We start from the raw sequence: 20,266 nt of genomic DNA, 5'->3' as shown, positions 1-20,266 counted from the left end.
ATTACAGAGCCTGCGATATTCAAATTATGTGGACAATTTTATGTGCCGTAAGTAACAGAGGTATAATATTGCGTGTTTTCAAGTTACGTTCTGGCGCCATAGAGCAGTGTACCGGCCATGTGGCCAATACCTCAGTTAATAACACGCATTACTTCGTTAAATGGGGTACAGGACAAAATATTTTTTTTTACAACCGGTTAACAATAATGTGTCGGCTTTAAAAAGTGCAAGGTTAAGAACAAATGTGGGAAGTGATATTACTACAGACAAACAGCGATGTAGCTACTAAATCTTTTGTTCAGTTATACCAGTTGCATTATTTATCAACGATCGTTTTCATTCACCGCTTGCAGATAAAAAAATAAACATACGTTGTGTGGTTCATATTTTTGTTAGTACAAAACGCAATGTCGCAGTTTTTCTACACGTTATTCAAACCTATTTTTGGTGTTAATTGCAGAAACACTGTTGAGTAAAAACATTAATTTTTTTTTTATTTGCATCGCTCGACAAATGAGTTGACGTGTATATATATACATTTATTTATACGCATAGTGGAGAAATATAAATTAACCGTAATGACGAGTCGGTTAAAATTAAACACAACAGCTATATCAATATGTCTTAACTCACCGTAACTGCCCTTCATTCACCGTATGCAAATTCACCGAAATTCTTTACACTCCTACGAACGCAGCACTCGCACAAGCAGCCATCAGGCACGGAAATCACTTTGCTGAGAATAATTGTGCTCTGCGTCAAGAAAATATAGTTCCGAGGGAAGAGCGACCGCTTTCAAAGAAAGGTGTCTGAAATACAGTTAAAACAACCAGTGTTGATTCATTAGACGATCAAACATCTTATTTTCATTGAGTAATTTTATTTCCTGACATTAATCACTTCCCGGTGTATGCGAGCGTAAAAGTAGTTCACGCATTTTTTCCCCCCTTCAATATGGTTGTTGTGTACGTTCGATGTTTAGTTCTATTTAGTCGTCTCATTTAAAAAGGTAAAAGTCGTTTCGCATTCATTTCGGTGAGTATGTTTTCTCTATTTCACCATACATGTGTTAAGTTGTGCGTTTATGTAAGTTTAATTAACCGAGAAGAATTGTGCCTGCTTTTAGCTTGGTGCAATCAGCTGTTTAAAAATGCGTAGATGTAAACATTAGCACCCGTCATAACATTCTTCATCACGCAAGATTCTGTGTTTCACGTGCTTTTTTAGGCCTTTCGTGTAACAGAAAACGAAATGTAAGTTATGTCAGCAATATAGCCCTATGAGTTGTGAATAATTTTATGTGATCACTAAGCTATGCCAATCGTTTTACAATATAGGATTGATTGAATTTGCGGGTTTTTTTAATGAACGAAACTTATAATTACGAAGTTTTTTTATGTATATTTATTGTGAAGTGGGTGCCGGTGCAAAATTATCGTGTAACGTTTAACGTGATAACATGTAATTATTATGTACTTCTATTAAACTAATGTGTTGGTTAAAACTTACATCATGCATTAATGTTGCCATATCACCCAAAAAAACTCATTTTGTAATTAATACAGTATTTTTACACGCATCAGACCACATAACATTTTTTTTTTGCTGTAATATTTTCAAAACCATTAGTTTTTCATTTTATTATTTTTTAATAAAACCTGCATTATAGTTTAAAACCACAAAGTAATTAGAGCCTTAACTTTAATTATTTATATATAAACTGAGCTTTAAGTGCCATCATTGTTTTCAAACATGATAATTAATAAATTGAGATAAGCATTTTTGTATTGGATTACATTTATATTTGAGGCTTCTGCAGGAAAAAAACTTTAACATATTTTTATATGTATTTTTCTTTGTGAGGGCTATTTTGAGACGGGAGACCCACGTTTGTTACATTTCAATGATTGCCAAACATTTATAGGTGCAGTGGTATATTCACATCAGTTTATCATGAATGCCATATTAAATATGTTGGAAGTAGTCTAGATCCCAATTCAATAATTCTGATATCACCAAGATGGTGTCACTTACATCATTACCACCTCTACATTCTTAAGGGACAATCATGGAAATATGAGGGGTTTTGGGTGGGGAACTACAAACACACTTTTTCACATAGGCCTATTTAATTTTTTTAATATTATACTTTTTCGCTATTATAAACTAGACTATAATTCCCCCCCCCCCCCCCCCCCCCCCCCCCGGCTGATATAGTCTATCTTGCAATACCAATATTTCTTGATCAAAGAAATATGTCTGTAGACATTAAAAATTAGGGGGGTATTATTTGAAATATAACAGCATGCCTATTAGAAAACTTTATAACACTGAAAAATAAAAGTTGTATGAAAAGTTGTGAGTTATGTGGAATGAAATGCCGGTATCATCAAAAGACTAGTCCGTGTAGAATTGTATTCTACTACACGATACCTATAAAATATTACCTCGCAAATTCTCACTTTCAAAAACTTAAATAGGTACTGATATTGCAAAATAAGACTACACTGGGTGGGACTGTATTCTACTTCACAATACTACAAAAATATTATGGCAAAATGTCTCAGTTTCACCAAATAAAATACTGGTATCCCTACTAAACCTTTAATTTACCTAAATGAAATAAGCAAAAATTACTGCATCTACATTCTTTCTTGCCAAAACCGATAATTTTCTCAGCTTATACCATAAGAATGCACTGGTTGTAATTGCTTCAGCAATTGTCTTCCTAAATAAAATAACCCTACCATATCAAGATGTAAACTGTTGTCTTTTTTTAATTAGCTGACCTACTCTCACCCAAACTTTTGCTCTGTTTTTTTTCTCTTCTATGGATGCCACACTAACTTAAAACAACTACAAATCACAAACATTCTAAAGTCATAAAAACCCACTTACCTTTTTTGGCTTTATGACAGTATCTTTTATAGGCAATATTTATCTTGTAGATATTAAATTTACACCGTAAATAAACAGTTGCCATTCCTCCTCAATTTATTCTATATCACAAAAAAAAAAAAAAAAAACTTCCGTTTTTCTGTTCTACTGCAATTGCACATTATTTCTCTACACTGCGTCATTATATTAATTTATTATAAATCAAAATGACCTTGCTCTCTTCTTGTGACTACTACATTTTTCCACACACATCCAATAAATTTCTTAGTATCTACTTAATACTTATTGTACACTTATTTATTCATTTAATAAAAAATTTTATTTCTATATTACTTCACTCCTCGTACCACGATTGCTCCAAAACATACACGCTATCATTTGTTATTTTTTTTCTCTGTGCCTTTTTGGTCTACACTATATTTTTCTTTGTTCCACAATTCAATTTATCATTGGCATTGCAATTTCTTTTACAACATATATTTCCCATACTTTATTTTCAACCAATAGGAATCTGGTATCATAAAATGAACTTTACCCTGCTTGCAAACAGGTAGCACAGTAGGGATACTCACTCGCATTGCGGCACTCACATTACTGTGCTGGCGAATGTTAAAACAGTTAATTGGGAGATTATATTATCTTTATAGTTGCAATCACGACAACATCCAGTATTATGTAAAAAAAAAACTATTTTTATTATTAATAAAATACCACACTTCATGCTAGTAGTACCAAAACAGAAATACACACACTTCTAAAAGTATTGAATAAAATGTATTGATACCTTGAGGTATCAATTCGTTTTTTTATAACTTATTGTTGAATTTTCACGTTAAATAATAAATTATCAGACAAGAAATATCAATTTTTTAATCACAAATTTCACTTAGATTAAAAACCAACAAAAAATATTAAACCTGACATGAAATTACAAATAGATATTGCCATTGCACGAGCTCTCCTGTAAATGCATATTCTTTAATCTAGGGTCTAGCAAGCAGGACATTGAAACCGAACGAAGCATTGTAAATGGTTTTGCGTTTCTAACTCACTCTCGCTCAATTGTTGTAAATAAATAAATCGAATGGTTTAGAACTTTAAGAACAAAACACACAGCAAAATTTTAAAAAGGTTAAACCCAATTTACTATACCAATTTAAAAAAAAAATTTCGTTATATTTTCTGAAAAGTACTAATGTGGGTAAAATATTTAGTATAAAAGTATCAGCATCTTAAGAAAACTAATTAATACCAAAAAGTATTATTTTTTTCATGACCGTACACACACTGTTAAAATGGTGCTAATGATATATTGACATGTTTTTCAAATAATGAGTCATTAAAAATTTGCTCACCTGTCCAAAAAATAACCACCACAAAGGTCAGTAGAATTAAAAAATTTTTTTTTTTGGAAAGACTTGGGTCTATTTTCAAAGAAGCCTTCAAACTAGAACTTTACTATCCATGCCCCACTGATGTCCAGAGCTCTGCTATGTTTTTTGTTTGGTTGTAAAATAAATAAAAACGTTGAAGGTGAAAAGGCGTGTCGTTTGCTCAAAAGCATAGTGGCACAGATTTGTAGCGCAAATAGGTGGTAAAATACCCTGAATTAATGAATGCACAGTTGCAAGATGTGAATAAAATTAGCAGGACCAAAAAAAAAACTATATTTGGCAGGAAAGTTTGGTTATTTTTTGTAGTAAGTAGTGCTTGGTGCAGAAAAAAAATGTATTTTTTAAAAGTTATGACAACTGTCAACATTTTGTAAATGCTCCACTGGATTAGTGGAATTTTCATTCCTTTAGAAAATTTATTCATAGATAGGTTGGTAATGTTAAATCAGAGACATTTAAGGTACCTACTATAAAATTGAGCTGAAGTTTGGTTACATTAGGTCTAAACATTTAAAAATTTGAAAAGAGTGCTTAGGTTAGGTCAGCAATATTGTAATGTTAGAATACGGTAGGAATTTGAAAACATAATTTTGCAGGATGGTAAAGGAACATCAGTAGTTTTAAAAATACAATTTCCAGATTTATTTCCTGCAGTAAGTTGTGACTCGGTGAAATAAACTAAAGTTTTTAAACTAATCAACCAGACCCTACCACAAAAAGTATTAAAGAAAATTGTTAATATGGTACTGTCTAATGTTTTGTTTTTAAAATTAAATTTTATTACCTACCAAAATTATTGAGGCTTGACAAGACTGCATGCCGTTTAGAGCATTTGGGCTTAGAGGCTTAGACCACCTGCAAGCATTGCGCATATGGTTTTGCCTCGCTATTGTAACCAAGCAGTGCTAGGCCACTGCCTTAAGGTCACTGGCTACCTGGGCACACACACAGAGTGCGCTACCTGGGCACACACACAGAGTGCGCTACCTGGGCACACACACTGAGTGCAGAGTGTGGAAGAAACCACACAAATTGAAACCCACTCAAGATTTCAGAGTGCTGTCTGTTTACGAAAATCATTTAAAGATACACTGAGGGCGAGTGAGTAGTTCCGTATTTCGTTTTTAAACTTTATTCTTAGAAGGGTGCAAAGGGCTAAAAAAATATGTTTCCAGAGTTAAATTTTAGATGTAAAATGCCTGATAAAGATTTTTGAAAGCACTCAATGGCCTTGCATTACTACTTTATCTTCATTTCTCAGGAATATAATGTTATGGTTACCGCTCAAATTTCGTAGTTCTCCTATGCACAAAACTAAGACTGCGTGACATTTCAGAGCATTGCACTAAAAGGCGATACCATGTTAAAAGCACCAGCAAGCATCGCACTTATGGTTCCACCTCACTAACACAGTTACACCCCTGATTAGGTGGGTATTAGCCTTAAGAGGCTGCATCACAGCAGGCACAGGCTTAAATCGCTCTATTTTTACTTGTGAAATATCTTCTGATACTTTCTCGTAATTACTTATTATGCATTCAATTCTGTGTGTACCTACAATATGCCATTATGTATGTCTTTAGACTTTTTACTTTTACAATACTTGTTGGTCCAGAATAAAAAGAAATAAGAGCATCTAATATTAAGATATTTTGAATTTTTTAGCTCAGTAAAACCATAATTTTAAAGTGAATATATAAAACTATTGTTTTACAATCAGATAAAGGCATACAATTTTTTGTGTATTATTTCATGCTATAATGTCAAAAATTAAGTTTGGAAATTGTCACACAGTATCTTCGAATGATTCTCTGCAATGGGGAAGATTGCATATGTCTTAGATACACAGTGATAACCAGTAATGGTGTATGTCCATGAAAATGTTTTTTTAAAACAGTAAATTAAGTCAAGGCGGCATTTGTAAAAACCTAAGTTGAAAGCGAATACAGGGAAAATTATGCTTTAAAAAAGCAGATATACTTTTGTATCAGACATAAACAAATTTATTATGTTCTTATTGGCATATCTTTTAACCTAATACTAAAAAAAAGTCATCAACAGGTCTTGAAACTCTATTTTCTGCTTTTAAAAAATATTTCCTTCATGGAGCAATTTTTTTTCTCCTAGACAAACAGTCTACCAGTGTTGTAGTGTAGAGGGTCATGATTGGTCATGATCACTAGAGATGTTATTTTTCCAGAAAAGTATATTTTTGGGAAAAATTTTCCCGTTAAAATTTGCTTCCACTGCTTGCAGGGTGTTGGGATGGCGGCTCACCACCTGTTCCGAGGCCACAGCTTCTCGGCCCTGCGCCTCCGGCATGCGATTCACCTGTGCGTGGCCCACCAACACGTGTACCTCGACGAGCGCGTGGGCTACATCAAGCCGGTCGCGTACTGCCGTGCCGTGGCGGGCGTCGCACGTGAAGCCGAGTGAGCTCGGTGATGCTGAAGGGGGGGCCTGCGTCTAGTCATAGATTTACTTCAACCCTTCGTCGTAATCCCCTACCTCCTTTCTTAACTGATAGTGCGTGGGGGTTACATCGCTCCGTGTGGAGTACCCACGATCCCAAGTGATTGACGTTTCACCATCCACTGTGTGTTTTATCGTCTCGTATGTTACTCAAAACTTGTACAAAAGTCTTAAATCATTCCAGCAATCTTTATGGTGTATTCTAATTTTGTTAGATGTGAAATATTGTCTTCAGTTTTTAAATGGTTAATTTGAAAGGCGATTGAGCCATCGTTCATTCGTTGTATTAATGGTGTTTCACTTTCTTTACTCAGGAGTTGATCTTCACTATTTCCTCTTTGTTTTATGAGCTCTTTTGTCTTGTTGCAAGTAATTTGTTTAAGTTTAAAAAAAGAAGTGATGGTGTTTTGTTGTTTCTGATTACTTTATATCCGAGTACAGCGTGTAGACTGTTTTCGTGATATTGTGATGTTTCAAGCTAATGTTAGCAAATGTACTGCAAGTTTTCTCTTAAAAATATTGTTGGATTCTTGTCGGGATTCCTTTTACTATATGTTCCACTTGTCGGCAGCATCTTGCCATCAGCCAACTGATTACGTTGGCTTAACACTTGTCACTTTTGTACCTCAATTGCAAGACTGTTATTTTTGTTTCGTTTGAGCTGGATCCGTTTCTCAACACCACCTTTCAGGTTTCTACTAAGGCATGCTATCCTTTTGTGGACCTGAGGCATAGATGTTAGCTGGTATTTGGAGGGTAAGTATTTTGAAATACATCTATTGAATCCAATTATCATTTATGTGTTTTAGTGTTACTGCTTGCTTGATACTTTTGTTTGTGATAAAGCGAATGAGCTATACGTGAAGTAGGTATTTGCATATTTATATAGGTGGCAGGTACCTACTGGTAAGATTTTTCCAATATTTTATCTGAAGTTGGTTACTTTAAGCTACGTACATTTATAGTAACTATACTGAATTTTTTCAATTTAATGCTGTATATAACTACCTACTTCATGCATTGTACTTATATCTGATTCAATTGAGAAACATTTTTGCTAGAGTATTTTGAAACATTAAGTATATTCTTTTGGCTTTAATCATTATTGAACAGTTTGTTTCTATCCAGACTTAGTGTTTACAAGCTAATCCTGGGTTTCTTGTATGGATGTCAAATGAAGAAAAAAAATGTTTGCATAAAAAATGAAATCTAAATTGCATTAACTCTCAACTGTTTATTATGCTGCATGAAATTATCTGAACTTTACTTACTACGTTATAAAATTTATGTGGACGTGTAATAATATATTGGTGAAATGATTCTCCTGTAAAGTATAGGTTGTATGCTTTAAAAAAAATTTGAACCTCCAGTTTTAGATATTTTCTTTCAAAATATTTTGTGCAGGAAAAGTTTTATCGCCATTTACTGCTTCCAGTAAATTGGATTTTATAAGTAGATTAAAAGAGACCTCCGATCAAATAAACTTTGTGAAATTAACAAACCATCTGCAGCTATCATTTAACAGTGGTGAAACAAGAACTATACATTTTGCTGAGGTGAAGCCCTTATATAATCAATCACATGGTAATTGGGAAAGGAAGTGTTTGACTGTATGGCACTGTTAATTTTTCTGAATTTAGTCTTGCCTAGTTTTTTTTTGTCATGGAGTTAACATATCCGTGATTTTAATTTAAATATTACTTTTACTTTTTTTTTTTACAAAGAAATGAAGGTTATAAGTTTATTTGACAGGAGTGTGAGATTATACATATGTATGTTTCTGTTGGCTGTATAGATTTAGTTTCCAAATAAAAATTTATTCATTATTTTTATTGGACATTTTTCAGCAAATTTTATTTTTTATTGTCCATTGTCATCACAATTTTTTTTTTTCAGGAGCTGCATACATGAAGTCTGATCTTGTAACGTACAAAGTGATGACGGATAGAAGAAAATAAATCTCAAAAAGCATTATGATAAAGTTTTTTTTATATGTCAATGTTGTTGCTTACAGCAAATTAGCAAAGAAACTGTTAATTTATTTAGTTATAGTATAAATGTAAAAATCTCACAACAGAATTGGAACTAACTTATCTTGCCATATTTTTATGACTGTATTTAAAACTTGGGATCAAAGACAGTATTTTGTATAGTTATAAGTTTTATGTTCATGCAAGTTAATTACGAAGACTGGAATGAAACATAGTTAAAAAAAAAAAAGGTTGTGTCAACTACGCGTTCAATATAGTTATAGGTAATAGTCGGTAATTATTCATGATCATGCCAAATTTTCGATACTTTTGTCAATTCTGCATAGTTTATTTTTGTTATGTAAATTGAAAAGCTTACCAATTTTTTGGGTGAAATTTTTATATACGTACTTGGAAATGGCACCAAAAAAAATAATGGAAAATTTTTCATTTTTTTCTGTTAGTGGCAACTTAGCTAATTTTTTACTTTTATAAAACTTTGTGAATAACAATGTATAAACAGCTCAAAAACTTAAAAAACTTGGCTTGTTAAGTGAAGACGTTTGTCTGGAACCATTAGAATGTTTAACGTGGTGCACATTATCCACAATATTTTACAAAATTCCATTTAGAGTTTAGCATGCAAGTTTTGACAACACTAATAAGATTGTGTTAAACCACCACTTATTTTAAAATTACTTAAACAGCTCCTGTTTGCTGTAAAAAGACAAAAATATTTTATTTTAAAAGGATGATACCTGTGTAAAGTTCCAGAAAATTTAAAAATCAAAAATGCATGAAATTAAAAAAAAAATCATAGCATTTCATCTCTGATCTCAATGTCAAGATATTAAACAATACAACCATTCAGCTTTATTTAGAATTGTATATTGTAGACATTGTTCAATAAGACCAGCATTCTTTCTTTTTAAGGCAGTAATTGTAGTATATCAAGCTGGCTACGCATTTGCAAGCACCGGTACTGAACAGTTACAATGGGATAAGTTGTAGGTACCAAGACTTTGGTGTATAGTGTTGTAATAAATTCATAACTCTGATAACTGTAAGGTAAGATATAAAGAATGATTTTAAATATCAGATAAATATTTTTCTATACAGTAGAACCTCGATTATCCATGACCTGATTAACCGAGCATTTGGTTAACTGGGTTCTCAATTAAAAAAAAAAATTTAAGGGGGTTGGGGGGAAGGAACCAAGCCAACGAAGTGTAATTCATTAGGGAAGGGACAACTAAAAACTACGTACAGAAAGGACTGGACAAAGAAATGGACTAGAATTGCCAGTGAGAGAAAATACTAGTCCGTGTTAAGCTGGATTAAAAGCACAAAACAACTGCCCTTCCTTTCCAGAATCGCTTCCTGCCCTTCTTGTCAGTAATACTTGTACATATGTTTTGTATAAATAACTTATGAAATTTTACTGTATTGTATAACCTAAATACATTTGAATTCGATAATCCGTGATTTTCGCTTATCTGTGCTGACCTTCCCCTCATTACCCCGGTTAATTAAGGTTCTACTGTATTTGTTTTTTTTTTTAAACTTTAATTTATTTAATTTACTATTATAGTTTAGAGGTTTTGTTGCATAAACAGACTATAGTACTATAACTTATGTTTGCTAAAATAGTTTTATACAATAGAACTCTATTTTTTTAGTTCTGTTATTTATCAAACCAAATAATTGCTCAAGTAATCTTCCTCGATGTTTAAAGGGTATTAATCCTTCAATATATTTCAATGTATTTTTGCTCATGTTTAATCCATCCCACCTGAGAAAATATATTTTAACAAATATTACGTGATGTTTATTACTGTCTAGTACTTTAAAATGTATCATAATTGATTGAAATTTATATTCTGTATTTGAATGTAATGCATGTTTATAGGTTAATATTTGGAAGTAGTATGTATAAAATTCTCATTGGAGAAATAATGGCACACACAGTATATGTTGACCATTCAAATTCATGTTAAGAGATGCTGTGGGGTTAGCACAGGTAATGCTATACATAAAAGTACTTTAAAACTTTTATACTTGCAGAATAATACCTACAATGTGAAAGGTACCATGTACTTTCTTAATACCTTTTGCATTTCTGTTAATATACCAGCTAAGATTGTGTACTGCTTTTTTCTCTTACTAAGCAATATTTCTTAATTTATTTAGACTTCTCAAAAACTTATACCTGCATATTCCTTTACCTAAAGCTGAGAACTTTATAAGTAAAATGTACCTTCTGACTTGACTATGCTATGTTTGTCCTGAATTTAGCCAGAGTAAGATCAGAGACAGCGTGCAAGGGCATTAAGATTAAATAAGTCCATTTTCATTTGTGAATGCCCACAATCTACACATACAGCTATAGTTCTTTTCTTAGTATAGATTTGAGTCTCTTATAGGGTACTTATTCAGCTATTAATTCTACCAGAAAACCTATTTAATATCTGCACCAACCATTCAAAGTCCTTGTCAGTTGTCATGGACAGATGTTCAGCGTCCACAAATCCCAAGACGGTGCTAACCCCAAACAGTCGTCGTCAAGTGATCGTCAGTTCGCCTCTTTGGCTGTTGTCAGGATATTCTGGCCGCTGCTGGTGCAGTGCCGTTCTAGGATTGGCTGGTTCTATGTAATTTAATGTGATCCTTCAATTATCATTTTTATTCATACTAAGGTCATGCACAGCAAAGAAATGTTGTGACATTTCTGCTGTCAGATTGTCTAAATGTTTTTACTTGTCACTTCCTTTGTAAGAATGTCTCTACTCCATCAGTTAATTCTATTTTAAATTATTGCTCTCATATTCAATAATTGTTTATAAGATTTTTTTTTACACACCTTTAAGTGTGTTATAAAATGTTACTTGATTGTAGCATAAGCAACTAAAGTTAGCAAAACTGAATTTCTCCAACTATGCTTATTTATTTTAGCTGTCAGGAATGAAAGGAAATTAATTTCTTGTGAAGATTTAGTGAAAAAAGTGGTAACTGCTAACTTGGAGCATTATACAATTTAGTTTTACTTTAAAACTAATTAATTTAACATTGTGTGCTGTACTTTTGTTGTGAGATGTTTGTTATAATATTTGTTATACTAGCATATGAGGTTCATAAATAGACGTAAACTGAATGTTGTTTTAACTCCGGTGTTTTCCGTCTGTTGTAATAGTGTGTACTTGTCAGAAACATCTTAGTTTTAAGAATAACCTAAATTTTAATTTTTTTCTTTGCTATAATTTAAAAAAATATTCACCATTTTATGTTTAATATTGCGTGCACAATATTATTGTTTGTCAAAGTTCCATGAGTACAAACATGAATAGAATAGTATTTAGCTCTAGTTGAAATACCCAAGTCTGTAAGAAATTCGTTTATGCTAGCACAAAAATAGTAACAGTGATCGAAAATTGTGTAAGCTCATTTGACACCAATTAAACTTAAGTGTCAAGGAAGCAATCCAAGTGTCTGTATAAACATTTCAGAAAATCTGGAAAAAAAAAAAAAAAATCTGATATCTGTCAAGTTATATAGTAGTAGTAAGGAGCCACAGGAATACACTTTTGTATCAATCTTCAGCAGGGGTGCCAAACTGGTGGTCTACGGGCCACGAAAGGTTGTTTTGTGTTTCACCCTGCTTCCATAGTGATGTATATAAAACATACTTGTTCCCATTTCTACCAAGATAAATCAAACAGCATTTTACAAGATGCTCATAAATAATGGAGTATAAAATAACTTCTACTACAAACTACATTTTTATAAAATGTTTGTGGCATAAATGTATTTATCGTAATTAGTATTTTTGTCTTCATTTTTCTATATTTAATTATACCTTAATATTCCATATTCAAGAGTAAGACTTTGAATAAACTAAAATACACATTTTCAACTGAACATTATTTACATACATTCAAACAATAACGAAGTTCTGCATTTGGTTGGATATCAGTAATTTCTTAAGCAGAATAATATGAATTGTACACTATATATTAAGTAATGTTTTATACTTAACTAGAGACCTGCCTTTGCTTTGCATGTTAGCAATCTACTAATGTGGTGTCATTTAGATTTATTAAGCAAGTACTCTTAAGTACAGTACAAAGTTTGTGTCTGGTGTACTAATATATATTGCCTATAACTAAAGAATTTATTTGCAAACAAATTTGACAATTTTCTCATGACACTACAAAAAAATATTGGTTTAGAAGTCAACACCCGAAAAGGCTACATATAGCTGTCCATGTGAAAAGCACTCTATGCTTAAATCTAATCCTGCAACATTAAATGTTTGACCCTGCACTTTATTTATTTTATTTAAAATGACAAGTTTTACTGGGAATTGAAGTAATTTAAATTTAAATGGTAGATTCGTTGGTATTAATTGTCAGCGGAATAAAAATGACTTCTCCAGTTCAACAATTGGACAGAATTGTGAAATAAAAGAGGTTAAAAGATAGAAGATAGATATATACTAACCTGGACTTTTTTTTTTATAGGACTTTAAGACATACCATTCTGTAGCACATTAATTTAATGTATCAGCAATGTATAAGTCAGCATAAGCCATGTAAGAACTCTAAAAGCATATTTTTGTGATATGATTACAAAAAATTTTGATCTCTCCACTATCTTTCAATTTAATATGAGTGATACACACAAACCTGATGGAATAAATTCTCTTAATGATGGTGAAAACAGCATCAAATTACACTGTAGTTTAGAAGAACAAATAGATGCGGATAGCAACTGTTATATACTAAGTAGAGATTTACATATATTACATTTATTCTGTAAAACTCTTTTGAATTATTTTCAGATACAGACATTTAAGAGGGTTTTTTTTTTCCAACCCCTGATTGGCTGTAATAAAAAAACGGGAATGAATTGGGAAATTATTTTAATGTCAAAAGAAACGTACATCTTTACTCTATTTTTCCACGTAATCACCGTGCAGATTGAGGCATTTGTCGTACCGATGCACCAGCTTTCCAATACCCTCTGCATAAAATGATGCCTCCTGCCTATTCAGCCACGTTTTAACAGTGCTCTGCAGTTCATCATTGGTGTTGAAGCGTCGTCCTCCAAGCCACTTTTTCAACGTGGGGAAAAGGTGATAGTCACTCGGTGCCAAATCCGGACTGTAAGGAGGGTGATCAAACACTTCCCATCGAAATCTTGCAAGGAGTTGTTGTGTTACGGCGGCACTATGCGGTCGGGCGTTGTCATGAAGCAAGACAACACCAGATGTCAGCATTCCTCTCCGCGTGTTGCGTATCGACTGTCTAAGCCGTCGTAGTGTCGCGCAGTATGCAGCAGCATTGATTGTTGTCCCTGGCTCCGTGAAATCAACCAGTAGTACACCTTGGTGATCCCAGAACACTGTAGCCATCTGTTTCTTGGTGCTGAATGTCCGTTTTGAACTTTTTCGGCTTGTTTGGAGAATAGGTGTGCATCCACTGTTGTGATTGAAGTTTTGTTTCTTCATTATCGAAATGAATCCATGTTTCATCACCTGTCACAATTTGAGTCAAAAAGTGTTCACCATCGTCTGCGTAACGCAGCATAAACGACAAGGCTGATGCCATTCGCCGTTCCTTGTTGATGTCAGTCAACATCTTGGATAACCATCGGGCACAGATTTTCCTGTCTCCAACATTGTAACAATGGCGTATAGGGCTGACCTTGAAATGAGCGGAAATTGTTCAGACAGTTCTGAAATCTTGAATAGACATCTCTCACGAACAACTGTATCAACTCTCTGAACTGTTTCATCTGTTGCTACAGACTTCCTTCCTTGGCCACCTTCATCATGAACATCAATACGGCCTTCGCGGAATTTCCGACACCACTCTCGCAAAACGCCATCGCTCATAAAGTTTTCACCGTACACAACACTCATTCGGCGATGGATTTCTGCTGCAGTGTGCCCTTCTGCCTGTAAGAAACGGATGACTCCACGCAGCTCGCATTTCGCCGTACAGTTTATCGTTGCAGCCATGTTGACATTCCCATAACCAAGCTTCAACTGAGGTGTGAGTTGGCCGCTCCACATGGTTGGTGGAAGGGGGTAAACACTACGAGACGTGTCGATTCGTTTACGAGCGATTAGGGTATCGATTAATGGGCATGCCATGGAGAAATGAAACTGTAATCACACTGCAGGACACTGTTAAAACGTGGCTGAATAGGCAGGAGGCATCATTTTATGCAGAGGGTATTGGAAAGCTGGTGCATCGGTACAACAAATGCCTCAATCTGCACGGTGATTATGTGGAAAAATAGAGTAAAGATGTACTTTTCTTTTGACATTAAAATAATTTCCCAATTAATTCCCGTTTTTTTCTTACAGCCGATCGGAGGTTGAAAAAAAAATAACCCTTGTATATTTCCCCAAATTTCTTCCCCTCTTTCTCTTGTAAACTTCAGAAACACTTTTAAATTGTAGAAAGTATCAGTTAAAAGTACTTTTTTTATAGTATAGTTATATTTTCCAATATCATCTCGAACCTAATATTATTCGGTAAAGTATTTAAAAAGTATTCCACCTGTAGGCTGGATCTCTATTGCAAACTGAGTGGTGGTGTGTTTTGTTGGTCAAGTATTGTAGTTACGAGTTTGGCACCCCAACCATTCAGGTTGTGTTGGCATCTTATAGTTCAGTCTGGCCCACTGGCCAATATTGGTTGATTTCATGTTATTCATTGGTGTTTTTCCTCAAATATTCAATCAAATGCACAGAAATCGCACGACCAGTCCTGTTAGCACGGTTGCACATTTAAGTACAAGCTGTGATGTTTTAATTTTAGTGTATATGTGCGTTGCAAGGACGTTGCAAGTTAGAGATCTTTCCATTTTGGGGGGAGAGCTCTCGAAAGCTGTGTACTTCTTGAGGCTGTGTTATAATAATTGTGTGCAGCTGTTGTTCAGGGCAGTGATGTAGTTTAAATGTTGGTGCTTAGATTAAAACTTTCATTTTAAGGTTTTGTGTTTGTGTGTGTTAGGTGGCTATTTAAAGATCACCTACATATTTGTAACTAAAGCTTTTTGTCTTATTTTGTCATGGTTACTTACTACTGGATAACATTTGGTTAATCCACTGATGGGCAATAGTTAGTCCTATTTTAGAAATGTTTTTACTGGATTTAGCACAAATACAGAAAAAAATGTAACATGGGTTAAGCGTAAGTGAAACGGGCTAAACAAAAAAAAAACTCTTAAAGTAAATAACTAAATAATTTGAGACAATGTTTGCATTTAATGAAACCATTTTATATGTGCAAGTGATTTTTATTTATGTAGACGTCAATACTGTCTGTGTTTAAAAATTAATCCTTTTTATTTTTGGTAAAAAAAAATATTTTTAGCTAGATGTGGTATTTGGTATGTAATTATTTATGATTATTTTTATTTTGGATATGAAAATGAAATTACTTTCCTGCCCATTCTAAAAAACAAAACTGAGATATAGTATATAAAAAAGGCACAGATAAGAAATTTTTTAGTTGGTAGTTAGTGTAATTATTAGTTACTAGTTGCGCTTGTGAGTTCATTGGAATGGAGAAAGTAACTGTCACAGTTTATTTGGATTGAACAAACTTAACCCCATAAGAATGACAAATGAGGACAAAAATTTTTTTAGACCAACAACTTATGACTAAGCATTGTAATGCTTTAAAGAAATCATATTTTGTATAGTTATCATATCTTCGGAAAAATTTCAGGTTTAAACACTAAATTAATCCTTGGTTTACTTGTGTGAATTTCAAGTTAATAACATGAGCAGTTTAGTAGCTAATCTTCTTATACAGATAGACAAAAAATGTTTTAACATATATGGTTTAGGTATTTAATTTGGAAACGGGAAAAATAATATTTTTATAATACAGTGATTATTTGTTGTAATGGAATTCACTCTGTAAGTTACAGAAAAAGGCCTGGTATTGCAATTTCCAAAGAAACTTGCCAATGTATTAAATTAAATACCCTTAGTTATAGATAGCTTATGTCGAAATAAGTGGTGAATAATGTAGATATTATGGACATAACTGAACACATTCTGGAATAAATTAAGCCTATTCATTATGAAATAATAATTATTTACCTATTTTTGTAAAGAGTACCATTGCTGTGACTTCATATAAATGTCATGTGTTTATTTTATTGAAACAAAAGTATAGTTTTTGTATTTTTTTGTTCTAACATAATAAATTATGGAAGGTATGTGTTGTACTATGAAACAAAATTAAGCTAGGTTTTATCTATTTAATTGAATACATATACAGGGAATAGTGCATAAGAAAGTTAAAACTTTGCAAGCTTATTGTGTTTCTATCCTTTGTCAACGGTTATTTTGAATGTAGCACTACCGTAACTTGTTTACTACGTTGAAACTTGTACAGGTATTGTGTAAGTATAGTAAGTTTGGTTTGATTTTTTATGGTTTATAAACTTCAAACCAAATGTTGCCAGATCTAAGTAAGGATATTTATTTTAAGGGTTTAATTTAAATGTTATTCTTTTTTATGTACAATTAAGTTTAGGTTTTTTTTACTGTACAAATGTTAGTGATAAATAAAACTGTTCTGTAGTGATAATTGACAGTGTCTATTCATTCAATTAAAATGATTTTATATAGCAGTATAATTTTATTGGTCCAGTAGATACATATGTATCACATGAAGCTATTTTTTCTTTAAATAATGATTTTTAGCACAAAATATATCTGAGCAAAATAACTTGAGCTTTTGATAATTTATTGGGATTTTTTTCTGAAACTGACACATGCATTTAATATATTACAGAATAAATGTAACAAAATGTGTTTTTACCATTGGTTTAGTTTACAATTTTTAACCTAACTTTACATGCATACTTAAATTTGCATACAAAATGTTCATTCAAATAGTTTTATAATTTTGTAAGTTTTATTAATAGCACTAGATTCAGACTAAGGTTCATCTCGCCCATCTGTTTACTGAATGAATATTTTTTTAGTAATAATGTATGAACAAACTATTGAAAATAGGTTGTTTGATTAAATTAATTTGAAGCTACCCTTAATTAAAATTAATGTATCAATTTTTTTTTTTTACTTTTTTGTTAACCAAACAAAATCAATATTGGGAGTACAAAGCATAAGACATGATAATGTTGGGTTGTCCATCTTTGTCTGGTCCCTACTACATTGTTGTCAGGTATTAAATGATGTAAGTATTGTGAGAAAAAAAGAGTGAGCATGCTATTATATTTTATTCATGTAATCAGAAGAAAGAAACACTATTGAGTATCATTTTTGAGTCATTCTACTTAAAATTAAATTTATAAAATCTCATGTACAAAATTTTTTATTTTGTGTGCTATTTAAACCTGTACAATGGTTCACACTCTAAAATTAATTTTTATTGATAGAACTCACTGGATGTTCTAGTCTGGAGGAACTGTTGCTGTCTGACCGTCTCATGCATAACCTCTAGTTCAGGCCGTACTTTCTCACACCCGTACATCCTCAGTAGCAGCGGCTGCTACTCGGTATTCCCCCGGAAGGGCTAAGTTCTGTTCCCGCAACAACTTGGCCGATGAGTGGCCAGTGACAGCATTTATGTGCCTTGGACAGTAAAGAAAGTTTGGGATGTGGATGTTCCATTTAGAGTGGTGGATGGAGATAGAGCTGAATTTTTATGTCCTGATTCCTCCGCTCAGTGGATTTGGTATACAGGTGATAAGTGGGCGTGGTATGGTGGGTTATGCCCCATCAACGGCAGTCGACACACCGCCTTCCTCCAAACAGGCACCCATTGTCCGTAGGTAAAATCTGGGGAAAATCCTAACAGGAAAATATTTCGCTGTCTAGTAGGACCCAAATTGTCTTGGCTCAAACACTTGACATGGGGAACGAGGAAGCATTTACCGTGGGGTGTGCATGGATGCAGATCCATTGTATCATTAAATTAACAATTTAATTAATTAATTTAATTTAATAAATTTTTCTATATTTTTATATAATACTAAGTTTGTGTTGAGGGCGTACCGGTGTTGTGGTGAAATTATCGGTGGAAATTAATGGGCGCCACCACGTGAGTGGGCACGTGGACCCGGCTGAAAGACTCTACTCAGGGCGTAACGTGGCCCGTGTGCGGTGAGATATTAGCCCTCCAGATGTTATACGCAGCTCCTGTCCCTACCTAAGCCCGCTCTCAGCGTCGGGCACGCTCCTAATTCCCGCAGTGGGCTCTCAGGGCGTCCCACACGCCGCTGACCAGGTTAGGGACCCACGTGGCCCCCCCGAACACAAAACACGTAACACAGTTAATTGGCTTTTATTCTACTCACGGTACACGTCCTTACACGATCCTCCACTGATAAAACTGTAAAACGCCCGAGGCACGAATCAGCTTAGGTGAGGAGGCGAACCACGCACGTGGCCGCCTCAAGCCGTTACTTAATACACCGGTGAGATAAAAACTCCGAAGAGTGAATAATTATTACTTAAGCAGTCTCTCCGACCGAGAGAGGCCCCGAGGATGAAAAGAAAGCGATTTGAATAAATTAAGTTACAGAATTACTACTCTGTGAACCAACGGTGAAGTCCTCGGGGTGTCTGCAGAGACGTCCGCTCTCGGCCGGCTGTAGAAGGAGACTGGGATGAGCTCATGGCTTGCGGGTGGCAACATGGCGTCCTTCGCGCCGAACACAACTACCGTTACAACTTTGCTGTAGCGTGCCCCGAGTTACTATTATAAAATACATAAATCCTTTTACAATAATTATTAGATTACTTCCATGTCCAGACCGTCTGTAATAATTACTTATAAACATAAAACAGGGTTCAAATGAGTTGCATGCTAGTTCCTCCGTCGCCCGCTAGGGAGCGTCCTTGTTCGTGCTTGGACTTATAAAATAACAAAAGACATGAAGTTATTTATTAAAAGACATACATGCATAGCCATCGTTACACTGTTTTGGGGTGGAAAGAAAAAGGATTACAATATTAATTAACATATTTAGGGGTGCGGCGCACTGCATCTCTTGCCAGGCTAGAAACAGAAGCGCACACGCACGCACGAGCGGGAGGTTTGAATAGAGATGGTGGTTGGGCGGTGTCATATCGGGCTCAAAGGGGCCGCAGGCCCGGACGACGTCAGTGTGTACACTGGACACCACAGGTGGTGTAAATCGGGAGTGTTATCTCATGAGCTGCCATGATCCAGCTCCGGTAGTATTATATCGGGGCCTGATGTGTCCACCTCGCCATGTTCATTAGTTGCTACATCTCGTGCATTGTCATGCTAATTGGGCGGGATGTGGGACGAATGTCTGTCATCACAGACATTTTCTCTGGACATAGGAGTTGTGTCTGATAGTGCTGGCCCTGATTGGGATGTGTGACGAGTGTGCACAGTCTCTCACTCTATCTGGGATGTGGGACGAATGGGCATCACAAACAGGGGATGCGATCTCCAACTCAGGATTACAAGCCTGCAGGTTCGCCTTGGAGTTATCTGGATTGGGACC

General features: G+C 34.2%; 1 long non-coding RNA gene across 1 annotated transcript; it reads left to right on the top strand.

Annotated features, from left to right (window-relative positions):
* Positions 1-248: 248 nt before the first annotated feature.
* On the top strand, positions 249-17,430 carry LOC134536027 (uncharacterized). The gene is made up of 3 exons (XR_010075749.1): positions 249-1,035; positions 6,549-7,520; positions 8,661-17,430. It is a non-coding gene; the product is annotated as an uncharacterized LOC134536027 (long non-coding RNA).
* Positions 17,431-20,266: the final 2,836 nt, after the last annotated feature.

The sequence above is a fragment of the Bacillus rossius genome, chromosome 10 (assembly GCF_032445375.1).
Source record: "Bacillus rossius redtenbacheri isolate Brsri chromosome 10, Brsri_v3, whole genome shotgun sequence".
Taxonomy (NCBI): domain Eukaryota; kingdom Metazoa; phylum Arthropoda; class Insecta; order Phasmatodea; family Bacillidae; genus Bacillus; species Bacillus rossius.
Note: the sequence above shows the minus strand (reverse complement) of the source record. Positions and strands in the feature narration are given on the sequence as shown.